Source organism: Lepidochelys olivacea, assembly GCF_965140295.1.
Source record: "Lepidochelys olivacea isolate rLepOli2 genome assembly, chromosome: 3".
Lineage (NCBI taxonomy): Eukaryota > Metazoa > Chordata > Testudines > Cheloniidae > Lepidochelys > Lepidochelys olivacea.
The window spans coordinates 212,023,181-212,050,275 of record NC_140413.1 but is presented as its reverse complement, the minus strand read 5'-3'; the positions used below and the strand labels follow the sequence as shown (position 1 = coordinate 212,050,275).

At 47.9% G+C, this 27,095-nt stretch overlaps 1 protein-coding gene across 2 annotated transcripts in view; it reads right to left on the bottom strand.

The window, feature by feature from the left end:
- The window catches only part of SLC8A1 (solute carrier family 8 member A1), a 337,594-nt gene that overhangs the window by 299,533 nt on the left and 10,966 nt on the right, over positions 1-27,095 (bottom strand). Inside the window, exon 1 of one of the 2 annotated variants that reach the window (XM_084622735.1) lies at positions 1,309-1,499. The exons of the other annotated variant lie outside the window; for it this stretch is intronic. The gene's annotated coding sequence lies outside the window, so the exon portion shown is untranslated. Of the gene's footprint in view, positions 1-1,308; positions 1,500-27,095 lie in introns of those variants that run through there. 2 annotated transcript variants of the gene reach the window in all.

The window sequence follows — 27,095 nt, the reverse complement described above, 5'->3', positions numbered from 1 at the left end:
TCCCTGGCGTTTGCTGCAATATTCTGGCCCTTGGGTTTCACCCTCTAGTCCTGAGGTTGTTTAGCATAGGCAGCTGGAGGGGGAGAAGCAAGACTACTATTCTATTGAGAAATTAAACTAAAATGTCAGATGAGAGCCAGCCATGCTTCCATCGAGACAAAGCCTACGTGATGACCGATTTCTAACGGATTTCCTAATAGGACTGATCCCATATTGCTCGGAAAGAGAATCAGGGTTTAATCAAATCTGCAGATTATCTGCTTTGCCCAGGGAACCGGATTAAATACCTAAAGAGAAGGGAGGCTGGGTTTGTTTTGAAAGGCAAGGACAAAAATCGATACACGGCTGATAGCAAAATGTTAAACCCAGCGGATTAGCCAGCCCGGAGCCCGCTTTGCGCACGCACAGCTCTGCCCTTCCTTGCAGGAGAGAGGCACCTTGGCAGGCAATTAACAGCACTGCTGAGAGCCATGATGGAGGGGCTCGTCCCCCCCGGGCTAAGCCTGCTCCTGCCCCGATGTGCCGGGCTCCCTCCCCGCTCGCCGGCTGGCCCCGCGCCCTCCGCCTGCCTCTCCCCTCCGCAGCCCCCGCCGCGCCCTGACCCCGCGGGGGCTTCCCTGCCGCGGGCGGCGCCCCGTCTCCCTCTCGGGGCCGGGCAGGTTTGCGCACCTTTGGACCCGGCTCCTCCGCCTTCCCCCGTCCAAGCCGGGCGGCGCGGAGAGAAACCCACGGAGCCCGGAGGCGCCGCGCGGTCCCCGCCCGCTCCCCGGCGACGAGGGTGCAAGCGGGGCGCCGCCGCCGGGCGCAGCTCGCCTCGCCCCGGGACCCGCGGGCTCGGCGAGCTCGGCCCGGCGAGCCTGGCCACAGCGGCCCCGCCAGCGCGCCCCTTCCTCCCGCTCCCCCCCGCGGCTGCCACGGGCCGGGCCGGCGCTCGGCGCGGTCCGTCCCCCGCGGGCCCGGGGGAACCGCCGCCCGGCCCCGGCCCCCCGCCCTGCGCTACCCCGCCCGGCCGCCCCCGGGACCGGACCCGGCTGCCCCTCCCGACGCTCCCCGCCCCCGCGGGAACCGCCGCCCGGCCCCGGCCCCCCGCCCTCAACCCTGCGCTACCCCGCCCGGCCGCCCCCGGGACCGGACCCGGCTGCCCCTCCCGACGCTCCCCGCCCCCGCGGCGCGGGAGGGAAATACAAATTCCCACCGCCGGCCGCTCGGCAGCGCTGCCCGGAGCGCACTGGCCGGAGCCGCTGCTGCCCGCCGCCCTCCACGGCGCCCCCGGCCCGGCCACCTGCGCCCAGGGCAAGCAGCTCCTACCTGCGTCCGCAGAGCTCAGCCCCGGGCGGGCAGCGGCCGGGCCATGGCGGGGACGGAGGCGCGGGGCCGGGGCTGTCAGCAGGAGCGCGGGTGGCCCGGCAGCCGCCCCCTCCTCCCCATGCTCCGGGTCCGGGTCCCCGCGGCGAGAGCCGGCAGCTTTGCGCAGCGCGCCCGCCTCCCCTGCCCCTGCCGCCGCGCTCCGGCTCTGCGAGTGCGGGGCTGGCTGCACGCCAGCGCTCTTATCAGCGCGCAGACCCTCCCACCCGGCAGCCTCCCCTCCCGGCCCGGTCCCAGCCTGGCCCGGCCTCCCCGCCCCGCCCCACGGGCCAGCCCCACGGGCCAGGTCCCCCAGCGCGCCGGGCGCTGCGCAGCGCTCTCCGCCGGCCCGCCCAGCATCCGGGCCGGAGTCCCCTGCGGGAGGGGGCAGCCGGCGGAGACCGACAACTTCAGAGCAGCGCTGGCAGCTAAGGGGAGCAGGGCAGAGGTGCGGGAAGTGGGGGGCTGCTGCACCCCCTGGCTTGAAGTGGGGGTTTCCATCCTAACAGGTGGTGCTCAGCTCTGGCTCTGGCTCTGGCTGGCTGGGACAAACCCAGCCCATGGCTCTGGAGAAGGGTGAGCTGCCTCCCTCTCTCTGTGCACTCCAGTGCAGCAAGAACCATTCCCCACATGTCTGAGAGCACCTTAACAGGGGCCAACTGTAGAGCAAATCCGACAGTGAAACAGAAACGGTAGGGACCAGAACTTGGTCCTTATACATTCCCCCATTCCCCACTCCTTTCTCCCTCCCCCCTTCTCCCCCAGTTTGCTCCTTGCCCTCCCCAGCTGCCTGGGCCCCTCCCCAGTGATCTCCTAGGGGAATCCACTTCTCTCCAGAGGGCTGGAACAATGTGTGTGTGTGTGTGGGGGGGGAGCTGAGAGCCATTGAACCCAGCTCTGAAGCCTGTCTAGGATGGAAACCTCCACTTCAAGCCAGGGGGTGCAGCAGCCCCCCACTTCCCGCACCTCTGCCCTGCTCCCATTAGCTGAGTGTTGTTCCTTGACTTTAGCAAAGCTTTTGACACGGTCTCCCACAGTATTCTTGCCAGCAAGTTAAAGAAGTATGGGCTGGATGAATGCACTATAAGGTGGGTAGAAAGTTAGCTAGATTGTCGGGCTCAACGGGTAGTGATCAATGGCTCCATGTCTAGTTGGCAGCCGGTATCAAGTGAAGTGACCCAAGGGTTGGTCCTCGGGCTGGTTTTGTTCAATATCTTCATTAATGATCTGGAGGATGATGTGGATTGCACCCTCAGCAAGTTTGCACTAAACTGGGAGGAGCGGTAGATACGCTGAAAGGTAGGGATAGGATACAGAGGGACCTAGACAAATTAGAGGATTGAGCCAAAAGAAATCTGATGAGGTTCAACAAGGACAAGTGCACCCATGCACCGCTACAGACTAGGGACCGAATGGCTCGGCAGCAGTTCTGCAAAAAAGGACCTAGGGGTTACAGTGGATGAGAAGCTGGATATGAGTCAACAGTGTGCCCTTGTTGCCAAGAAGGCCAATGGCATTTTGGGCTGTATAAGTAGGGGCATTGCCAGGAGATCAAGGGATGTGATCATTCCCCTCTCTTCGATATTGGTGAGGCCTCATCTGGAGTACGGTGTCCAGTTTTGGGCCCCACACTACAAGAAGGATGTGGAAAAATTGGAAAATGTCCAGCGGAGGGCAACAAAAATGATTAGGGGACTGGAACACATGAGTTATGAGGAGAGGCCGAGGAACTGGGATTGTTTAGTCTGCGGAAGAGAAGAATGAGGGGGGATTTGATAGCTGCTTTCAACTACCTGAAAGGGGGTTCCAAAGAGGGTGGATCTAGACTATTCTCAGTGGTAGCAGATGGCAGAACAAGGAGTAATGGTCTCAAGTTGCAGTGGGGGAGATTTAGGTTGGATATTAGGAAAAACTTTCCCACTAGGAGGGTGGTGAAGCACTGGAATGTGTTACCTAGGGAGGTGGTGGAATCTCCTTCCTTTGATGTTTTTAAGGTCAGGCTTGACAAGCCCTGGCTGGGATGATTTAGTTGGGGATTGGTCCTGCTTTGAGCAGGGGGTTGGACTCGATGACCTCCTGAGGTCCCTTCCAACCCTGATATTCTATGATTCTATGACACCATCCCTGTCCATGCTGGCTAATAGCCATGGATGGACTTATCCTCCATGAACTTATCCAGTTCTTTTTGAACCCTCTTATAGTCTTGGCCTATACAACATCCTCTGGCAAAGAGTTCCACAGGTTGACTGTGCGTTGTGTGAAGAAATACTTCCTTTTTTTTCCCCCCATAGAGACTAAGGTCAGAAGGGACCATTATGATCATCTAGTCCGACCTCCTGCACGACACAGGCCACAGAATCTCACCCACTCCTGCGAAAAACCTCTCACCTACGTCTGAGCTATTGAAGTCCTCAAATCGGGGTTTAAAGATTTCAAGGAGCAGAGAATCCTCCAAGAAGTGACCCGTGCCCTATGCTACAGAGGAAGGCGAAAAACCTCCAGGGCCTCTTCCAATCTGCCCGGAGGAAAATTCCTTCCCGACCCCAAAAATGGCAATCAGCTGAACCCTGAGGATATGGGCAAGATTCACCTTCCAGATGCTACAGAAAATTCTTTCCTGGGTAACTCAGATCCCACCTCATCTAACATCCCATCACAGGCCATTAGGCTATTTACCATGAATATTTAAAGATCAATTAATTACCAAAATCATGTTATCCCATCATGCCATCTCCTCCATAAACTTATCGAGTTTAATCTTAAAGCCAGATAGATCTTTTGCCCCCACTGCTTCCCTTGGAAGGCTATTCCAAAACTTCACTTCTCTGATGGTTAGAAGCCTTCGTCTAATTTCAAGTCTAAACTTCCCGGTGGCCAGTTTATTTCCGTTTGTTCTTGTGTCCACATTGGTACTGAGCTTAAATAATTCCTCTCCCTCTCCAGTATTTATCCCTCTGATATATTTATAGAGAGCAATCATATCTCCCCTCAACCTTCTTTTAGTTAGGCTAAACAAGCCAAGCTCCTTGAGTCTCCTTTCATAAGACAAGTTTTCCATTCCTCGGATCATCCTAGTAGCCCTTTTCTGTACCTGTTCCAGATTGAATTCATCCTTCTTAAACATGGGAGACCAGAACTGCACACAGTATTCCAGGTGAGGTCTCACCAGTGCCTTGTATAACGATACTAAAACCTCCTTATCTCTACTGGAAATACCTCGCCTGATGCATCCCAAGACCGCATTAGCTTTTTTCACAGCCATATCACATTGGCGGCTCATAGTCATCCTATGATCAACCAATACTCCAAGGTCCTTCTCCTCCTCTGTTACTTCTAATTGATGCCTCCCCAGCTTATAATTAAAATTCTTGTTATTAATCCCTAAATGCATAACCTTACACTTCTCCCTATTAAATTTCATCCTATTACTATTACTCCAGTTTACAAGGTCATCCAGATCCTCCTGTATGATATCCCGGTCCTTCTCTAAATTGGCAATACCTCCCAACTTTGTATCATCTGCAAACTTTATTAGCACACTCCCACTTTTTGTGCCGAGGTCAGTAATAAAAAGATTAAATAAGATTGTCCTAAAACCGATCCTTGAGGAACTCCACTGGTAACCTCCCTCCAGCCTGACAGTTCACCTTTCAGTAGGACCCACTGTAGCCTCCCCTTTAACCAATTCCTTATCCACCTTTCAATGTTCATATTGATCCCCGTGTTTTCGAATTTAACTAATAATTCCCCATGTGGCACCCGTATCAAACGCCTTACTGAAATCTAGGTAAATTAGATCCACTGCATTTCCTTTGGCTAAAAAATCTGTTACTTTCTCAAAGAAGGAGATCAGGTTGGTTTGGCACGATCTACCTTTTGTAAAACCATGTTGTATTTTGTCCCATTTACCATTGACTTCAATGTCCTTAACTACTTTCTCCTTTAAAATTTTTTCCAAGACCTTGCATACTACAGTTGTCAAACTAACAGGCCTGTAGTTACCCGGATCACATTTTTTCCCCTTTCTTAAAAATAGGAACTATGTTAGCAATTCTCTAATCATATGGTACAACTCCTGAGTTTACAGATTCATTAAAAATTCTTGCTAATGGGCTTGCAATTTCGGGTGCCAATTCCTTTAATATTCTTGGATGAAGATTATCTGGGCCCCCCGATTTAGTCCCATTAAGCTGTTTGAGTTTCGCTTCTACCTCAGATATGGTAATATCTACCTCAATATCCTCATTCCCATTTGTCATGCTACCATTATCCCTAAGATCCTCTTTAGCCTTAATAAAGACTGAGGCAAAGTATTTGTTTAGATATTGGGCCATGCCTAGATTATCCTTAACCTCCACTCCATCCTCAATGTTTAGCGGTCCCACTTCTTCTTTCTTTGCTTTCTTCTTATTTATATGGCTATAGAACCTTTTACTATTGGTTTTAATTCCCTTTGCAAGGTCCAATTCTACTTGACTTTTAGCCTGTCTCACTTTATCCCTACGTGTTCTGATCTCAATAAGGTAGCTTTCCTTGCTGATCCCTCCCATCTTCCACTCCTTGTATGCTTTCTGCTTTTTCTTAATCACCTCTCTGAGATGTTTGCTCATCCAGCTTGGTCTACAACTCCTGCCTATGAATTTTTCCCCTTTCTTGGGATGTAGGCTTCCAGTGGCTTCTGTAGCTTTGACTTAAAGTAATCCCAGGCCTCTTCCGCCTTTAGATCCCTAAGTCCAATCCACTTCCCTAACTAATTTCCTTAATTTTTGAAAGTCAGCCCTTTTGAAATCAAAACCCTAGTCACAGATTTATTTTTGTTAATCCTTCCGTTCAGTTTGAACTGAATTAGCTCATGATCACTTGAACCAAGATTGTCCCCTACAACCATTTCTTCTATGAGGTCCTCACTACTCACCAAAACCAAATCTAAAATGGCATCCCCTCTAGTTGGTTCAGCAACTACTTGCTGAAGGAATCCATTAGCTATCGCATCTAGGAAAATCTGAGCCCTATTATTATTACTAGCACTCGTCCTCCAGTCTATATCTGGGAGGTTAAAGTCTCCCACGATCACGCAGTTTCCATTAGTATTTACTTTATTAAAAACAGTAAAAAGGGCTCTATCCATACCCAAATTAGATCCCGGCGGTCTCTAGCACACCCCAAGCACTATCCCAGGGGAGGCTCTAATAGTTTTCTTCCCCAATGTGATTTTTGCCCAGACGGACTCTGTCTTATCCCTTCCATCGCTTCTTATTTCTTTACAGTCGACCTCCTCATTGATAGACAGTGCTACTCCACCACCTTGACCTTTATTTCTGTCTTTCCTAAACAGCACATCCCCTTCCACACCCGTAGTCCAGTCGTGACGACTATTCCACCCTGTTTCTGTTCTCCCTAGAATATCTGGTTTCACTTCCTGCACCAGTCGCTCTAGTTCCTCCATTTTGTTACCTCGGCTCCTCGCATTCGTGTACAAACATCTTCATTTTTGCTGTTTGGCCTCGCTCACGTTCTTTACCCGATTAGGCATGGTCATTCTACAGCCAGTAGAACCTATTAGACTGGTATCCACACTGCCCTTCCTCCTTATGTCCATTCTCCTACCCACGGCTGTATACTTTACTTCGTTTTCTTCCCTCCCAATGCTAAAATCCGGCGTGGAGATTACCTGGACATCTCCCAACCATCTCCCCCAAATTCCTAGCTTAAAGCTCTCTTAATCAGTTGTGCCAGCCTCCATCTTAGAAGTCTATTTCCTTCCCTACTCAGATGAAGTCCATCCCGAGAGAACTGTCCTCTGTCCACGAATGCCTCCCAGTGACCATACATCCCAAAGCCCTCCTTCTAGCACCACTGCCTGAGCCATCTGTTGATAGCCATAATCTTGTCACGCCTTTGTTGCCCTTCTCCAGGAACAGGCAAAATCCCACTACAGATCACCTGAGCCTCGATTTCCTTGAGCGTCTTCCCCAGCCTAGCATAGTCTCCCTTAATACTTTCCAGCGAGAATCTAGCCATAACATTTGTTCCCACATGAAGGATAATTAGGGGATTCTTTCCTGCTCCCTTTAGGATCCTTTTCAACCTCAGGTCTACATCCCGTATCTTAGCACGTGGAAGACAGCACACCCTTCTATTCTCTGGATCAGCTCTGGTTACAGGCCTGTCTATTCTTCTCAGTAAAGAGTCCCCGATCACATAGACCTGCCTTTTCCTGGTGATGGTGCTATTCTCCAGTCTATCCCCTGTTCCCTCTGGCTGAGTTCTTTCCATTCCTATTCTCCCTTGTAATCCTCTTCAACCCATCCTGTATCCTCCTGGGACTCATATTTGGTGTAGTCTCCATTGACTCTTCCCCTTTTCCTATAGGACTAGCTGCTCTTCTCTTCTTCCTTGCCCTTCCACCTTCAGTGACTACCTGCTGAGCCCCTTCTTCATTTTCCAGCTCTGAAAACCTGTTCTTGAGCTCTATTTCTCCTTCACTAGCCCGTCTTTTCCTCTGCCTGGTTCTTTTAGTCACATGCTTCCACTGACCACTTTCCTCACCCAGTCTCCCCTCAGAATTCCTCAGTCCTGCTTCCATCTGCAAGTCTGAGCTTTTGCCTTCAGATACCTCATGTCTTTGCTCCATCATCTGCTCAAACCCCTTTCTAAACTCAAACAGACTTTCCACCTGCATCTCCAAACCTCGGATCTTTTCCTCCATCAGCTCTATCAGACGGAATTTCATGCAGACAAAACTCTTACCAGGTACCCCCTCCAGGATCATATACATTAGGCACCTTCCACATCCAGTCATCTTCATTGTGTCTTCCACGACATGAGTCACTCCCACTGCTGCCTCTGTGTCTGTCACAGCCTTCCCCCCTAAATCCTGTTCATCTGGGAAACACAAACCACACCAAAACACCACCACCCACAGCAAAACCAAATCCCAAACAAGCACCACAAGACAAACTCCCCTGTTTACAGCTCTGTTTGCTAGCTCCTGTGCCACGGCCTAGTTGGCTGGCTACCTTTATAGGACCCCTAGTCAGGGAAGCCCTGGCCCCCTAATCAGGGCTCAGCTTCTCTCCCAGCACAAAGCCCCGACAAGCCTCTACACATGTTTGTTTTAAACCTGCTGCCTGTTAATTTCATTTGCTGACACCTAGTTCTTGTGTTATGAGGAGTAAATAACTCTTCATTATTTACTTTCTCCACACCTGTCATGATTATATAGACCTCTATCATGTTTCCCCTTAGTCGTCTCTTTTCCAAGCTGAAAAGTCCCAGTGTTATTAATCTCTCCTCATACGGAAGCTGTTCCATATCCCTAATAATTTTTGTTGCCCTTTTCTGTATCTTTTCCAATTCCAATATATCTTTTTTGAGATGGGGTGACCACATCTGCATGCAGTATTCAAGATGTGGGCGTACTGTGGATTTATATAGAGGCAACATGATATTTTCTGTCTTACTATCTATCCCTTCTCCTGGGAGCTTTTTTGACTTCTGCTGCACATTGAATGGATGTTTTCAGAGAACTATCCACAATGTCTCCAAAATCTCTTTCTTGAGTGGTAACAGCTAATTTAGCCCCCATCATTTTATATGTATTGTTGGGATTATGTTTTCCAATGTGCATTACTTTGCATGATCAACATTGAATTTCATCAGCAATTTTGTTGCCCAGTCACCCAGTTTTGTGAGGTCCTTATGTAACTCTTCTTGGTTAGCTTTGCACTTAACTATCTTGAGTGATTTTGTGTCCTCTGCAAACATTGCCACTTCACTGTTTACCCCTTTTCCAGATCGTTTATGAATATGTTGAATAGGACTGGTCCCAGTACAGACCCCTGGGGGACACCACTATTTACCTCTCTCCATTGTGAAAACTGACCGTTTATTCCTACCCTTTGTTTCCTATCTTTTAACCAGTTACTGATCCATGAGAGGACCTTCCCTCTTATCCCATGACTGCTTATTTTGCTTAAGAGCCTTTGGTGAGGGACCATTTTAAAAGGCCACAGAATGGCCTCTGTGCTGCTCTCAGGAGTGATGAGAAAAATGACCAAACACAACCGTTATACCGGCTTCCCAAGACTATTAAACTGCCCAGTCACAGCCCCGTGGCATGGCCAGGACTTCTTGGTAATGCACTGTATGAGCGATCAGTACATTTGCTGCACAGCTCTCGAACGAGGACATTGAGGCGGGGGGGGGTTCGGTAGGTTTTATTTATTCTTCTTGTATTGCTGGGCAACACCAAACCCCTCCAGCCAGGGTCAGGTGCCCTGAAAGAGAGAACTGGAGTTGTCAGAGGTTTAGCACAGGGAAGCACCCCCACCCATATTGCCAAAATATATCACTATAATTACCAAGGCCCCATGCTGTAAGTCATTCTCTGCAGATGGATCCCTGCACCTGTGTGGAGTCCCATGGACTTCAGGGGGATCTATGAGGCATAGAAGCCTGCCTGAATGGAACTACTGACAGATTAGGGGCCATTATTATGAATTAAATCCCTGGTAGCTTTTCTCACAAGAGCATTCCCGTGAATAATCACATGCTTAAAGTTAACCACATGCGTAATTCTGTGCAGGATTGGGACCAGCTGGGGAACTTGGGTAAGTCACTTAAATGCTCTATGCCTCAGTTTCCCCATCTGTAAAACAGTAATAATGATAGTGCCCCCCCACCCCTTTTGTCAAATGCTCTGAGATCTACAGATGAAACATGCAATAGAAGACCCAGGTATGATTATTATAGTTGTTACGTAGCATTGATTTCACCAAATATCTTGTAAGTTATCCTTTAGTTGCAAAAGTAATAGACCCTAAATAATTCAACAGCTTAGTGGCAGCATACTTGTACGTGTCATCTGTCTGTCCCTGTTTCGCTCAATTTCAAATTCTGTGTGTGTGAAGCGCCCAGTACAAGGGGGACTGAAATCCCCCCTGGGGGCCTCTTGGTGCCACCGTCATAATAATACAACAATTAATAAGTGAACAAAATAACATTTAACAGGAATTACTAAACTTGCACAAAGGACATGGTATTTTACTAGTCTTAAGAAATTAAATGAGTGATTAATTGGTATCATTATTTGTTTTTGGTAGCATCCACAGTGGGCAATATGCTATATAAATACAAAAGAAGGTGTTGGGCCTGTCCTGACATCTGTGGGATGTGATCCATTGATCTATCTATCTATCTATCCACATACGCACCCCCTCCATCTAGTTATCTATCAATCTATCTCAGCAAAATAACACCTTTTATTTGCTTGATGTAATAATACAGCAAATGAATGAGTGAAGCCAGTAAGTCACAGCTCAACATACAAACAACCATGATACTCATTTTGCAAAGCATGCTAAGACAGTAACCAACAGAGTTCAGAGTTTAATTAGATGTCAGCAGCAGAGTTCTCCCTTAAGCTTCCTGTTCCCTTACAGTTATGGTCACTGACCTACTTTCCAGCTCTTTTGCTGAATATGGTGCAAAAGTCTTCTGGAAACCCAAGGCACTAACTCTCCTACGACGGTCCCTCACCAATGAACTTTCCTTGGAACAGTCTATGTGTATGTACAAAGCTACTCCCAGCCTGCCTTTCTCTGCACATTAGCTTTTCATGGTCCAGCTTCCCCAGTGCCTCCTGCTGGTGAATTCACACATTAACTGAGGCTGTGACTTTTTATGTCGTCTGGGGAAGGGGACCATAGAAAATCCTAGCATGTGAGCCCTTAATATGATTATTAGAGACCATACTGGTGATACGATTTCTGACGTTTGCATTACGTCGGTGCTCAAAGGTGCTGCCCAAGACGAAGGCCCCCACTGTGCTGGGTGCCTCACACACATAGTGAGACACAGTCTCAGGCCCTGATCCTACAGGTCACAGTGTGCAGAGGCAGCAAAGTTAACGGGCGAAGGGATCTGCCCATGTGGATCCACTCGCAGCATCCAGCCCTAAGGAGACATGACAGAGAGAGGGTGGGGGGAAGGAAGTATGAGTATCCCCATTCTTAGAGATGGGGAACTGAGACAGAGAGGATTTAAATGAATTGGCCAAGGCCATAGAGGAGGTCTGTGGCAGCCCTGAGACCAGAACCCATTTAGACTGTGAGCTCATTGGGGCAGGGACTGTCTCTTACTATGTGTCTGTGCACCACTGGGCATGAAGGCCCCGATTACGCTTGGGTCACCCAGGCTACGGGAATATAAATGCTAAATACAAACTACAGAAACAGAATCTCTACGGGGAGCTAGATGGAGACTGAGAATGAACAGCAAGTTTTAAAATATAGCTACAGAAAATATGAGGTCAAAACTTGCCACGGGACAGTAAGAGAGGAGAGAGGGAGCAGTGAGATTTTTAGACCCTCTCAGAAAGTAATTATGATCCACTAACAAACGTACCCACCCCAAACCCCACAGCACTTGAGGCACCGATTCCTTTCTCATTGAGGTCTCCAGATGGGGTCTATCAACAGCCACTTTCATAGGTTTGACTTATAACAGCAAGAGGATAGGTGAGGTGTGGAGACTATGGGCATGAAGGGTCACTGTGGCTCCCCACCACCATCTCTCCCAGATGTTACGCGCTCCACCATCCCTCACTCACCACTTGAACAAGACAGACATTTATGCCTTTACTTTTGAAACATCTCCAACGGAAGTAGGTCAAAAACAAAGCAGCGACATGGGGTGGGAGATGAGGGGGAGGAAACTAGGGGCCATGAAAGAGATGGGGGACCAGAGCAGAGAGGAGAGGACACTCTCAGGGATGTGTTGATGGGGCAAAAGGACCAGTTTCCTTCTTTCTGCCCCCCAACCCCACTTTCGTGCCCTGTTTCTCTTTGCCCCTTTTAAGTTTTAACACCCACAACAGACAGCACATCTGTAGATACAGAATCCACGTGGCTTGTGATGCTGAATTAAAGTACTGTCCATGCAGTCATTTATTAACATGCACTCACAGACTGCACATTTCTTTCTGCTCAGCACCCAAACCCCCTTCACCTTCCTGCCCAAGGGAATGCAATTGCTGCAGGCCATTGTGTCCGTACGCAGAGTGAAAACCACACACCTTTAACAATCAGGAACGATATCACACAGTGCGGTGCAAACCCTAAAGCGCAGCGTGGAATGCTGCAGTCCGACTTCTTTCTGTTCAATACCTTGGACGAGATGAAATCCAAATTCTTGAATGAATGGGATGGGATAACCCTTAGATTATTCCTCGCTTGAAAATGTCATCCGCCCTGGTCCCTGCGAAGGAGGTGAAATGGCTAGTGGTGGTGAAGGTGAGACCAGACCTCCGGCTTTGCTGCACACTAATACAATGTACTTACTTTTGGAGAGCACTATTGGGCCCCCGACTGAGGATATGGAGGGGGCTCTTTGCTCCCAACATCCATTGTGGAGTCACATGCTGCTCTAGCCAATAACAGTCTTCAGTGGATGTCACCTCTCTGAACTACTCCGCAGCCTCAGTCCACATCCCTCCCGAGTCTCTGTGGTAGAGGATGACGGTGCGCTCCTGTATGCCAAGCAGTTCTGCCAGTAGCACTTCCCGTGATGTGATCTTGGACAGTCTCACCAAACCGTCTTACACCCCCATCGGTGCCTCCAGCGAGCTTTCTTCACTGCTGCCCGGGGTGCCCTGGGCCCTGTGTCTCTGAACAGACCTGGGGTCTGATCACCTAGGGCTCACCTTCCATTACCCCTTTCACAACAGCGTTGCTTGGACCTGAGCAGAAAGATGACTCGGAAATCGAGTGTCGAGCAGGACGTAGCAGCATGAGAGGGGAGTGTGGAAATGGAATGACACCACCGCGCACCCTATCCCACGCTGTTCATGGGCGTCCTCTTCCTGGGGTCCTCTAGCCATTGCTCGCTGAGCCGTTTGCAAGGGGCTGAGGCAGTAACGCTGATCGTCTTCCCCGTGGCCTCAGCAGGCTCTCGGGGAGTGCGTCTCAGCCACTGGAGCACTCTGAGAGCGAACGGCAGCAGCTGTTCAGTCTCCCACGAGATGGCCTGCGTGGCACTGGGGCCTGGCTTGGCCTCTGCGGATCCTTCCAGGGTGCCCCTCGAGAAGTGTGCAGCAATGTACACGCTGGCGTTTTTCACACCAGTTCATTGATAGAAGCAACATTCTGGCCCACTAGCTAGAGGACAGGAAATTGTCCATGGCACATTTTGCAGTGCACTTTTTCAATTCCCGGAGGGCTTTCCTCACACGGACGAAATCACATGGCATTTCTTCGGCTTCCCGGGTGGCTGGAAGCCCTGTCTACCCCAGGTTCGTTTGCTCTAATGTAGCTGCACCACCATGGAGATTTGTCAGGGTGAGCTGCACTGCTCCAAGCCTCCTTTCACCGCTAGTGCAGTGTGCCTACATTAGGAGCTGATACCGGTATAGTTACTCCTGAGCAAACCTTCCTTGTCTAGACAAGCCCTGAGCCTCACCCCTTGTGCTCAGGAGGATCAGCCAAAGCCATGACAACTGTCTGGTAAGCTTTGAAGATTGTAAAACAACCAAAGAAGGGAGGAATTTAGTGTGGAACACAAGTTCTCTTGGAATATGGAACGGATGCTAGGGGGAAGTGGTGGGAGCTCTATTGGTTGAGACATTTAAAACTAGACTAGAATATTGACTGTAGGGAACAATCCTACAGGGAAATGGTCTGGATGGTCGAATAGGTCTTCTCAATCTATGGCTTCTATGATTCTTTGAGCAATCCTTTTACATAAAAGTAAAGCTTAGCTACCAAGGCAATAGAATGACCTTAGCTAGATAGATTAGGTGGGAATATTTCAAGTAATAGGAGTGATGGCCAAAACCCCATATATTTTGCAAATCTGCAGCCACGGAATTTGTTACAGAACCCACCTCTTCCCACAGAATTATGCTCCAGTATTTAAGGTTTCATTTGAAAGAAAGGACTTGATAGCCATCACATTGTGAAGGAACCCTTCAACATCTGAATGGAATGTATTCTTCTTTAGGTGATTTTAACTCTGTTGAAATGGCAGTTCCAAACTGCCTCAAGTTGCTTTCCTGGGTGCTGGAAAGACCAGCTGCCCCTTACAGAGCTGCCAAACCTCCAGCGTTCTCCCCCTTTTTGTAGCTTCTACAGTGAACTTTGGTGTTGTCAGTACAAAATTCTGCAGAATACTGGATCCTGAAACATGCAGAGCCAGTGTAAAACAAATTGCATTTAATATCTGATGCAATGGCATAGGGAACCCTGTTTTGGGAATGTCTATCACCCATTTTCACCGTTCATTCAATACAAACATCAGTGAATTTAAATGTACCTAAAGCCACAGCTCAATTTCCTGCCTGCTACACTCAAGCGCTACAGAAACCATGGGGCCCTGCTGCAGAATTTAGGTCAACCTCATCTCAGAGTGCACGGGGGCTTGGTCATGGCTGATGGAACACTTGGGAAATTGCAGAGAAATGGCATGTGCTAGCCGCTCTAATGAACCACCATGGGGGCCCTGGTACGAGGGTACATGAGAGCTGCTTTTGGTACTTTATCCTGATTGTTATCATTTGGAAAACCTTTGAGAGGGAAGTGACTGGGCAGGATCTCGTTAGGCCTGGACATGCCTGGGAAATGGGGCGTTGCAGTGGGCTAGGAATTATCCAACTTGATGACTGCCTCCATGCTAGGTATAACTATCCTGGTAAAAATTCACCCCCCTAGCTAAAGCTAAAGTTAAAGCAGGTCAGCTTTGGTGTGCAGACAGGTCCCTATAGATGCTTAGGACAAGGAAGATAAGCGGAAGGGGACGGAAATTAGGAACAAGGTGGGAAGCCAAGATGGAACATGGGGGAAGGGTGAAGAGTGGTGACTGAGGCCAGAACTTGCAGAGGGCGTTGGAAGACCGAAAGGGAATTCCATGGGGGGAGGTTGGGACAGGACAGGGCTCCCTTCCCCACCCCCGCTGATCTTCCCACACCCCTCACAAGCTCTTCAGCTCCTGGTGAGCCACAGCTGGTTCGTTGGGTGGCTGTCCCACGCGAAGGCTCAGTGCAGTACCACCAAGGCTCTTTGTGCAGTCAGGAGAGGCAGGCCGGACCCTGGCGCGCACAGAGGCCTGCGTTCTACAAGAGGAGAAGAGCTCTCACGATGACTCCCCACCCAACACAGCCTGCTGTGCACTGGGGACCATCGGTGAACTATGATTTTAACTTACACTCCTGCACCACTCGCTGCCTCCTGCCCCCCACTCCCACCTGCCTGGGCCCAGGCTGGAGTCCCAGGGAGTGGAAAAGTTGGCTGAAAGAACATGAGATTTAAAACATCACAAATCTTGGGGTTCAGTTTCTTTGCATTCTGGGTTTTGAGCCTTCAGGGGTCACATTTGCCAGATTTTCTCTGCAACCATGAGACTTAGAAACATACTTTTTCAAAAAAGAAAGCTGAGAGACTGATATAATCACCTGACTCCAGGAGCTGGGACTTGAATTAAAACACCAGATACCATGAGGTTCATGGCAAAGTGGTGAGAGTTGGCAAGGCTGCCCCAGAGACTAACGGCTGCTGTCTGTGCCTGTCACTCAGGAAGCACCCTATTTATATTCCCTGAGACAAGAAGACTGGCTGTCTGAAACACAGATTGCAAAAGAAAATTGCTTAGCCACCAGCATGAGAAATGCTTCCCGTAATGGGAAATGTCTCTCTAAAGCTAGGTGCTTCTTCAGGCAGAATTCCAGCGCTGTCAAGGTCAAAGTCCGACCCTCTCTCATCCTGATCACCATCAGCTCCTCTCCAGCCTCTCTGACACCATCACGCCCCTCTCCGGTCCAGGCAAAACAGACCAGCTCCCTTGCAGATTGCTCTGCCCTTGCCGGCCCCTCCTTCCTGCAGTGTGGATGCTACATCAGGTTCAAGCTTCTGACCTTCTCCTTTCAAGTACCTCACTGCTCTTTCCCTCCCGACTGTCTGCTCTGGCTTCACCGCTCTGCCTAGCTGCTTCCATCATGTGCCGGCATCTCACCTAGCCATCCGTGCGCCCCCTTATGCGTGGGACGCCCTCCCTGAGCCTTTCTGTCAGGCGGCTCTCCTCCGGCCCTTCACATGAAGGAGAAAGTAGTTAAGGATATTGAAGTCAATGGTAAATGGGACAAAATACAACATGGTTTTACAAAAGGTAGATCGTGCCAAACCAACCTGATCTCCTTCTTTGAGAAAGTAACAGATTTTTTAGCCAAAGGAAACGCAGTGGCTCTAATTTACCTAGATTTCAGTAAGGCGTTTGATACGGTGCCACATGGGGAATTATTAGTTAAATTCGAAAAGACAGGGATCAATATGAACATTGAAAGGTGGATAAGGAATTGGTTAAAGGGGAGGCTACAGTGGGTCCTACTGAAAGGTGAACTGTCAGGCTGGAGGGAGGTTACCAGTGGAGTTCCTCAAGGATAGATTTTGGGACCAATCTTATTTAATCTTTTTATTACTGACCTCAGCACAAAAAGTGGGAGTGTGCTAATAAAGTTTGCAGATGATACAAAGTTGGGAGGTATTGCCAATTTAGAGAAGGACCGGGATATCATACAGGAGGATCTGGATGACCTTGTAAACTGGAGTAATAGTAATAGGATGAAATTTAATAGGGAGAAGTGTAAGGTTATGCATTTAGGGATTAATAACAAGAATTTTAGTTATAAGCTGGGGAGGCATCAATTAGAAGTAACAGAGGAGGAGAAGGACCTTGGAGTATTGGTTGATCATAGGATGACTATGAGCCGCCAATGTGATATGGCTGTGAAAAAAGCTAATGCGGTCTTGGGATGCATCAGGCGAGGTATTTCCAGTAGAGATAAGGAGGTTTTAGTACCGTTATACAAGGCACTGGTGAGACCTCACCTGGAATACTGTGTGCAGTTCTGGTCTCCCATGTTTAAGAAGGATGAATTCAATCTGGAACAGGTACAGAAAAGGGCTACTAGGATGATCCGAGGAATGGAAAACTTGTCTTATGAAAGGAGACTCAAGGAGCTTGGCTTGTTTTGCCTAACTAAAAGAAGGTTGAGGGGAGATATGATTGCTCTCTATAAATATATCAGAGGGATAAATACTGGAGAGGGAGAGGAATTATTTAAGCTCCGTACCAATGTGGACACAAGAACAAATGGATATAAACTGGCCACCGGGAAGTTTAGACTTGAAATTAGACGAAGGCTTCTAACCATCAGAGGAGTGAAGTTTTGGAATAGCCTCCAAGGGAAGCAGTGGGGGCAAAATATCTATCTGGTTTTAAGATTAAACTCGATAAGTTTATGGAGGAGATGGCATGATGGGATAACATGATTTTGGTAATTAATTGATCTTTAAATATTCATTGTAAATAGGCCTAATGGCCTGTGATGGGATGTTAGATGGGGTGGGATCTGAGTTACCCAGGAAAGAATTTTCTGTAGTATCTGCCTGGTGAATCTTGCCCATATGCTCAGGGTTTAGCTGATCGCCATATTTGGGGTCGGGAAGGAATTTTCCTCCAGGGCAGATTGCAAGAGGCCCTGGAGGTTTTTCGCCTTCCTCTGTAGCATGGGGCACAGGTCACTTGCTGGAGGATTCTCTGCTCCTTGAAGTCTTTAAACCACGATTTGAGGACTTCAATAGCTCAGACATAGGTGAGAGGTTTTTCGCAGGAGTGGGTGGGTGAGATTCTGTGGCCTGCGTTGTGCAGGAGGTCAGACTAGATGATCATAATGGTCCCTTCTGACCTTAATTATCTATTAATCTATGAATCTCTCCGTGGGGCCCAGATGGAATCAGCCCCTAATGATGCCTGGGGGGGGGCAGAGGCAGATGGGGAGAGTTAATGCTAATTCATAGATCTGAAGGTCAGAAGGGCTCTTGTGATCCTCTAGTCTGACCTCAGGACATGATAATGTTTATGTGCAGATATAAATAGTCCAGATATTGGATTGTCACCTCTTCCCACACTCCTCAGGCATGGCTTGTCTCCCTTAGCTGAGAGCTCTTCAGAGCCTCGTTGTATTAGTGCTGTGTCAGGGAAATGGTTTGCTCAGCACCTACCCCTGTGGTGCTCAGCCAGATCCCTGCCCCAGAGCACTGCTGCAATAGAAACATGGGATAGGGAAGTGCTGTTTAGCCCAGTCCTACAGGCCTTCCACATCCGGAGACGCAGGAGACTGACATGAAAGAGCAACTTGTGGACAGACGATTAGCATGAGAGGGAGACTCAGGAAAGCTGGGTGCCTCGATGTCCTAGCTGTAAAATCAGGACAATAACAGCCCATTTCTTCTACCCTTTGCTCTCTTGACTCTTTAGACTGTAAACTGCCTGGGGCAGGGGCTGGCTCTCCCTAGCTGTGCAGGCCTAGAATTCTGTAGGAACCTCTGAGCTATTTCAAAGATTTATGAACCACGAATATTTCTCTTCTCTGTGCTGTGGAATAAAACAAATATGTCATGCGTAGCTGGCAAAGCAGTCAATCAGTGACAAGGCAATAAATGCTGCTGAGGTTCTGTGAATGATTATAATTTAAAAATAGAGAAACAAAGAAAAACAGAGCATGAAGAATACACGGTAGATGTTTTCTGAGAAATGAAACTGTGTTGTGTACAAGACTGAAGTCAACTTTCAACTTCTGCTTTCCTTCACGTGCCTGTGAATTCTCTTTCCTGGGTTTCAGGCTCTCTTCTGGCGTGGAGGTGATTTCTTTATGGACCTTTGGGTTTTATTTTTCAGTGGTTTAAAGTCAGCTGAGATAGTCATGTACCATTTGTTTCATGGAAACCCCCCAAATCATTTATTCACATCTGCTATTATCTCGTGCCTCTCACTGTTGGCTCAAGAGTGTCTGGCAAAACTGTCTGCCTCCCCATAGGAGCTACATAAGTGATGTAAAAATTTGTCTTAGGACTACAATGAGTCAGCTGTAGACAGCCGTCTGAGCATGAGAGCAGTTGCTGGTGGGAGCACAGTGTTAGATGATGTCCTCTGTGTTCCTGGATGTATGACCCCTGGCGAGGCACCGGGGATAGGTATGGAACCTGCAACAACTGGCTCTGTAAGCCTGAGCCTCTGCTCCCTGAACTAAAGGCTCAGCACGGGTAACCTCGGCCATATCTCTCTGTGGCCCAGCCCCCATTAGCGGGGGACAGAGCGCAGCACTGAGTGGGTATGAGGAGCTGGACAGCCCCCCAGGCATTCAGAAAGAGGGAGTCCAGCCTCAAAATCATTAGGTTACCTTAGAATTCATGTTAAAAAAAAAAGAGGGTTTCTGTTTATTCACCCTCTGGCTTTTAAGCCTTTAGGGGTCTCATTTCTGAGCTTTCCTCCGCAGCCACGAGGGATAGAAATGTCCCTTATATTTCAAATGAAAGTTGAGATCCTTACCTACTCCCCTGACTCCAGGAGCTGGGGCTTTAAGGAGCACACCAAAGATTTTGAGACTCATGATGAAGTCGTAGGAACTGGCAACACTCTGCTACATTTCCCTTGCAAACCAAGCCCCCTCTGTGCTTTATGCTGCATGCAGTGGGGGTTTCCTACTGCAGATTGTGCACGCTCTCTGCCCTGAGTTTCTGTTCCCCACATGATCTCTTGTTCTTTCCTCCTTGTTGTTTCCAGCTCCTCATGTGGGGGAGCAATTTCCTGCTTATTGTACGTTGGCGGGAGTCAAGCGAGGGATTCGGCTGTCACTGAGTTTCTATGGGTGCAGTGGAGGGACATGGCGCTGAGCTGAGCAGGGGCCTGAGCTGGAGGGGATAGTGCATTCACAGGCTCCCCCTTTGCGCCTTAGTGCTCCACCGCAGCCTGGCTCCCTCCCCCCGCCCCCAGCCTGCTCCCTCCCCCTCTCCCCACATCTCAAACTGACACCAAGTATAGCTAGAGGGCGGGTGCAATGCTGTCTGCGGTCAGGGCTGTTGGGGAGGAGGCACTGGGGTGGGGGGCATGGAAGAAGCAGAGTTTTACTGGTGGATCCACTGGGCTAGCGTGTGGGGAGTCATATGATTGTATAGGGCAAGGGCCTGAGCAGGTCTGATGGAAGCAGGGGCATGAATGTCCCTCCCCCACAAGCCTCTTTCACTCAGTCCCCCTCCACCACATACATTCCATTCACCCACCTCAGCCCTCTCTCAACTCCAACTCCCACGCACCCTTTGGAGCCATTTGGTGCCCACACATTAGCTGGATGTTTCTGCTAAAATGATCAGCAGCACGGTTGTGACACCTCACTTGCCATCTGTAGGTTCCAGAGTTGACGGCCAGGCTGAAATGAATGAGGGCACTTCCCTCCTTGCTGCACTGCAAACCTGTGTGGACAGCACAGCGGCAGGCACAGTGAAAGCTTTGGTCCTAGAGCAACCAAGGCAGCGTGGCCTAGTGGATAGCAAACCAGATGAGCACTCAGGAGACCTGCATTCTAGTTCTGGCTCTGCCACTGACCTGCTGGTTGAACTTGGGCAATATACTTGCACCTCTCCGTGCCTCAGTTTCCCCAGCTATAAATGGCGATAATGATCCTGACTTCCTTTGTCAAACACTTTGAGATCTATGGCTGAGGAGAGCTACATGTTATTATATTTGATGGCGAGGATCTTGGTCTAATGCTCATTGTGCTGTAGCTGGATAGACACAGTTGTGACTAACAGGGTCAATTAAAAGAAAGCATGTTAGTAAGCTGAAGAAATAGCCCCTGCTGTAGGTCTGGGCCAAGAACTCAGCTCAGAAGAGTGGGGAGAGTACTGGGAGCTTGGCAGTGGAGAAAGGTCAGTGCATGGAGAAAGGAGAAAATGTCTAGCTACAAGTTGAAGCAGAGTTTGGAACCTAACTGAGGATTGTCGGGAGCGTTAGCTGTCTTCAAACAGATTTCACAGCTCTCTCATTTCGGCGTTGTTTGACATGCCTGGCAAATTTCATCAGTGAATAATTCTTCAGTCTGTGGATCCTTCATGAACAAGCCTTTGGGAGTGTTTGGGGCAGATCCTCAGCTGCTGTCAATTGCCATTGCTCCATTTTTAGTTCACTGGAATGCTGATGGAAAGCAAACATCTTGCAAATGCTCATAGGAATTTGTGCTGGGATGCGGTTTTATGCCAGAAATGTTTGCCAGGCCAACTTGACATCTTCCATTTCCCCACTCACCCAGTCAGGGAGTAGAAACAACACCATGTGATTCAGGTGACCAGTTACAGACTGGGAATAACTAAAAGCGAACCATCAAGGATATATTCACTGCTACAACTCCTCCTGGCCACAATGAACAATGCATGTGCTTAACTTGATTTGGTGCCAGAGGGACTACTCTTGTAGGCAAAGTTTAGCATGCGCTCCAGTCTTCACAGGATTGGGCCAAAATAAGTACATGGTGAACAATCTGAAGACTAGGAGTACTTGTGGCACCTTAGAGACTAACCAATTTATTAGAGCATAAGCTTTCGTGAGCTACAGCTCACTTCATCGGATGCATATCGTGGAAACTGCAGCAGGCTTTATATATACACAGAGAATATGAACCAATACCTCCTCCCACCCCACTGTCCTGCTGGTAATAGCTTATCTAAAGTGATCATCAGGTGGGCCATTTCCAGCACAAATCCAGGTTTTCTCACCCTCCACCCCCCCACACAAATTCACTCTCCTGCTGGTGATAGCCCATCCAAAGTGACAACTCTTTACACAATGTGCATGACAATCAAGTTGGGCCATTTCCTGCACAAATCCAGGTTTTCTCACATCCCCCCCACCCCCATACACACACAAACTCACTCTCCTGCTGGTAATAGCTCATCCAAACTGACCACTCTTCAAGTTTAAATCCAAGTTAAACCAGAACATCTCGGGGGGGGGGGGGGGGGGAGGAAAAAACAAGAGGAAACAGGCTACCTTGCATAATGACTTAGCCACTCCCAGTCTCTATTTAAGCCTAAATTAATAGTATCCAATTTGCAAATGAATTCCAATTCAGCAGTTTCTCGCTGGAGTCTGGATTTGAAGTTTTTTTGTTTTAAGATAGTGACCTTCATGTCTGTGATTGCGTGACCAGAGAGATTGAAGTGTTCTCCGACTGGTTTATGAATGTTATAATTCTTGACATCTGATTTGTGTCCATTTATTCTTTTACGTAGAGACTGTCCAGTTTGACCAATGTACATGGCAGAGGGGCATTGCTGGCACGTGATGGCATATATCACATTGGTGGATGTGCAGGTGAACGAGCCTCTGATAGTGTGGCTGATGTTATTAGGCCCTGTGATGGTGTCCCCTGAATAGATATGTGGGCACAATTGGCAACGGGCTTTGTTGCAAGGATAAGTTCCTGGGTTAGTGGTTCTGTTGTGTGGTATGTGGTTGTTGGTGAGTATTTGCTTCAGGTTGCGGGGCTGTCTGTAGGCAAGGACTGGCCTGTCTCCCAAGATTTGTGAGAGTGTTGGGTCATCCTTTAGGATAGGTTGTAGATCCTTAATAATGCGTTGGAGGGGTTTTAGTTGGGGGCTGAAGGTGACGGCTAGCGGCGTTCTGTTATTTTCTTTGTTAGGCCTGTCCTGTAGTAGGTAACTTCTGGGAACTCTTCTGGCTCTATCAATCTGTTTCTTTACTTCTGCAGGTGGGTATTGTAGTTGTAAGAAAGCTTGACAGAGATCTTGTAGGTGTTTGTCTCTGTCTGAGGGGTTGGAGCAAATGTGGTTGTATCGCAGAGCTTGGCTGTAGACGATGGATCGTGTGGTGTGGTCAGGGTGAAAGCTGGAGGCATGCAGGTAGGAATAGCGGTCAGTAGGTTTCCGGTATAGGGTGGTGTTTATGTGACCATTGTTTATTAGCACTGTAGTGTCCAGGAAGTGGATCTCTTGTGTGGACTGGACCAGGCTGAGGTTGGTGGTTCTCTGTGTATATATAAAGCCTGCTGCAGTTTCCACGATATGCATCTGAGGAAGTGAGCTGTAGCTCACGAAAGCTTATGCTCTAATAAATTGGTTAGTCTCTAAGGTGCCACAAGTACTCCTTTTCTTTTTGCGAATACAGACTAACACGGCTGTTACTCTGAAATCTGAAGACTGGAATTTATTCAAGCAAGGAAGAATTAATAAAAGTCTGAGTGGGCAGATAAGACACGGGCAAAAAAAAAGCAACATTTGGCAAATAAAATTGACTAGAGTCTAATATTGAAATGGTGAATCAAGATGAATTTAGAAAGTTTGTACTTCCAAAACATCATAATTACTAAGGTCAGAGTCTTAGACCTGTCTTGTTTTGTTGCATTCTTTGAGATCTACAAACCCGCATGTTTAAAGATAACCACCAGGCTATTTAGAGTTAGGAAGCTTTAAATCAGGTATGTCCTTATTGACAGGGTCAGATATTTTCCATTGTCATGGAAAAGCACTCCCTAAGTGATCAGCCATTTTTTTATTGCCCATAGAACATAAACATTGAAAAAAAATGATGCAAAGGGAAATAAATGCCTTTTTTTCTCCTCGTCACAATTCAGAAACAGGCATATGGATTTTGCTCACACTTTTCAGAAACATTCAACTTAAGATAACGATCAGTGACAGTAGTATATGAATTAGTATTTAGGAATAGCAAAAATTATGTATGCTATTTAGTTTTCCTGGACAACCGCACCCCTTTCTCCACCATATGTGCAATGCAATGGGAATGACATATGGCACTGGATAGGCTTTGATATTTCTCTGGTTTACACATCTGTCTATTGACGTTACTACAAAATTCTTCATTAAAAATTCTAGTGAATTGTACGAAGTTTTTTTAAACTCTGTTTTTATGATGGAAGTTCTTGGTTATGACTCCATTGTTAAAGTGCGTTCTGAAATGTGCTTAAAATGGGGCATCAAGTCCTGTTTTTCTTTACATCTAACTGGCCTTCTAGTCTGAAACAGTGTTGATTTTTATGCTCTCCGAATATTCTATACAATATCTGTTTGATACCGCTTCATAAAAATTTAACAGGAAGTGTTCAAAATTGGGCAGTGTCTGAAATTTGTCCATGGCAGTCTGACATTTTTTGGTCAACTGGTATCTTCAAAAAAAAAGCATTTTGTATTTACCCAATGGTAGAGAGAGGAATCTTAAGGAGATCTGGTGCAACAGGTTTTTCTGTGTTTATAAATTAGAATTTAGGGTAAGTTTAAGCCATTATTTGTCATAACTGAAAGACTGTGCTCCAATTGGCAGCTAATGGATAAAACTTGTTGCTTGATAAAATTTCTGTTGTACACATACAATTTTAGAAATCGAAATCAATCAATATTTAGTTGTGCTCTCAGACCTTACCAACAGAGGGCAGGAAATCTTTGGAGCATTCATTCGGCAGCATGTAAATACACCTTTGTAGAGACCACATGTCCATAATAGATTCCAGATTTTTTTTCAAAAACCCCTATATTTTAAACGGATCAAGGTTAAGTGTGAGGTCCCCCACTTCTAAGAGCACGGAAATGCAAGTTATGGGACATCTCTTTACCATGTCCTAATACCCACACAGCATATTTCCACTGCCACTGACTGACTCTGCACTCCCACAAGGAACTTTCTTCTGTCCGAGAAGGAAACAACCCATACACCACACATTGCCCTCCCCCACACTATGATACGCAACCTCTGCTACATCGGGGTTGGCATACGTGCACAGGTTAAGTGTGCCGTGTAGCAGATGTTTGTCAGGGAAGCATGAGGTTAATTTTAAGGTGTTTCATTCCTTTCTGAGGACACTAATTACTGCTGATCTTATAAATTCATTTCAGCCCATGACGGCCAAACTCAAAGAGTGAACGCTCCACCTGTTTATGGTATGATGTTTGGGGGAGGGGGAATTTTTCAAAATCTGGTGGCTAAAGTATTTCTGAACATGGTGAACGTCTCAGGCATTCACTTCCAGAAGATACTGTAGCTCCGTCAAAATGTAGATCAGTACATGAATGCAAGGTATATGAATACTGTGCAGTACTCCAACCTGGTGGTTCAAGGTGCTGAGCCTTTCAGAAAGCTGCAGACGAGAACAACTGGAGATAAACTGGGTTCTTTGTCTCAGTGGAACGATGACTGTTAGTTGCTTCCCATGGGCTTTGTGACAGTTCTCACATCTCATGCATTTACTGTCGGAAAAAATGTTGATGAAACTATTAGTGTTAGAGGAAAGATGTGAAAAAAATGGAAGGCAGTGGTGTCATTTCTTTCCTGTTAGTACTTCTAAGCGCTGCACAGCTGCCTGTCTGAGGTCTTTTACCCAGTAATTAACATTCCATGGAGATCCGATTCCTCTCTCTGTCATCTGTTGATCTAGCTACAGAAATTGACTGGGAGTTTATGATAAGGTTTCCTCAGTGACTTGACTTTGCTGCACCATGGGAAAGTACACAAGGAAGATAAATGGTGGAAGTTAAAACTACATTAGCAATTCAAATAGGTTACAGATTCTCCCCTGTGCCAGAACCTTAATATCACATATGGATTGCTTCTGAAGGCTGCCAGAGATGGCACCACGGCAAAGTCAACATCATCATCCTGGGAAACAGAAGGAGAGGGAAGCCCTTAGAGCTGGGGCAACCCAGAGTGCCTTTCCTACTCCTGAATCAGGCGCAGAGCCGGGATGATGGGGCGTTTTCAGCACCTTGTTTCGATTAACTAGTGTTCAGCAAGTAGATTTATACAGCCCAGGAGGTCACCCTGAAAAAATAATTCTCGGGCCCAAATGGCTTAACATTTAACATGTTTTAAAGGACCATATGGAACGAGTTACTGTCCAGAGTAAAACAAACACTTGTCGCTTACATCCAGTGTTATTGTTAGAAATATTCCATTGTGTGCATTTCTCAGCAGTGTAAAATGTCTGGCCAAATCATGGGATAATGCCAAGGATCACCAACATCCTGTGGTCTGCATCTATTACCATTAACTTGTATGAATTGGCAATCTCATCAGACTAACAGCAAATCCAGCTGTTGATTGCTGACTTGAGCTTGGAAGTACAAGGTCTTCACTTTTAGTTTTGCTTGATGCCGAAGAGGTAACATCAGGAATTCCTAATGACATTCTTGCCAAACCATGACACAAACAGCAAGCTTAGAAGTAGCCTCCGGAGGAAGATATGTCACTATCTGTTTGTTTAGTTGTTCAGAGGGAAGTGTACATCTCTTGGTATGGCTGGAAGATCAGAACATGGTTATCCTGTCCCAAAGGATGGTGGCCAACATTGTCAAACCTGGGGGTTGGGTGGCAGGTTCCTGTAACTATATTTAGGCACCTAAATTAAAGCCACCTGTTTTCCAAATGCTCTGGGACAGCCAGTGGCTCCTGGGACTTAGTTTGGGGTTGTGTGAAAATCGGGCCCCTCTGATTTAGGAGCCTAACTATGGAATGAAGAACCTAATATTAGGCCCCCAGGCCTGGGCATTTTGGCCCACGTGTGTTTTAGAGGGGAAGTTACAACATCCCGAGTGCCTTTGCTCCTAGGAGCTGAGGTTTGGGCTTTCAGCCTCATTCTGCTGCTGAGAGGCACTGCTGACCGGGGAGGACAGATACAAGGAAGGCAAAGTCTCTCTCTTGGCTCCTGTCCCCGTTCCCGTAGCAGCACCACGGTACTTTGAGCTCAGTGGCACCATCTGTGTGTGGACAGCAGCTGCCCCTCTTGACCCTGCTGGTGGCCTGTGCACCGGCGCAGCATGGGAGGCCCAGGGACCTGCAGCATCTTCCACCCAGGTGTCCCACCACAAGGCTCTTGGCAGGGCACAGGGCACCCTACGGAG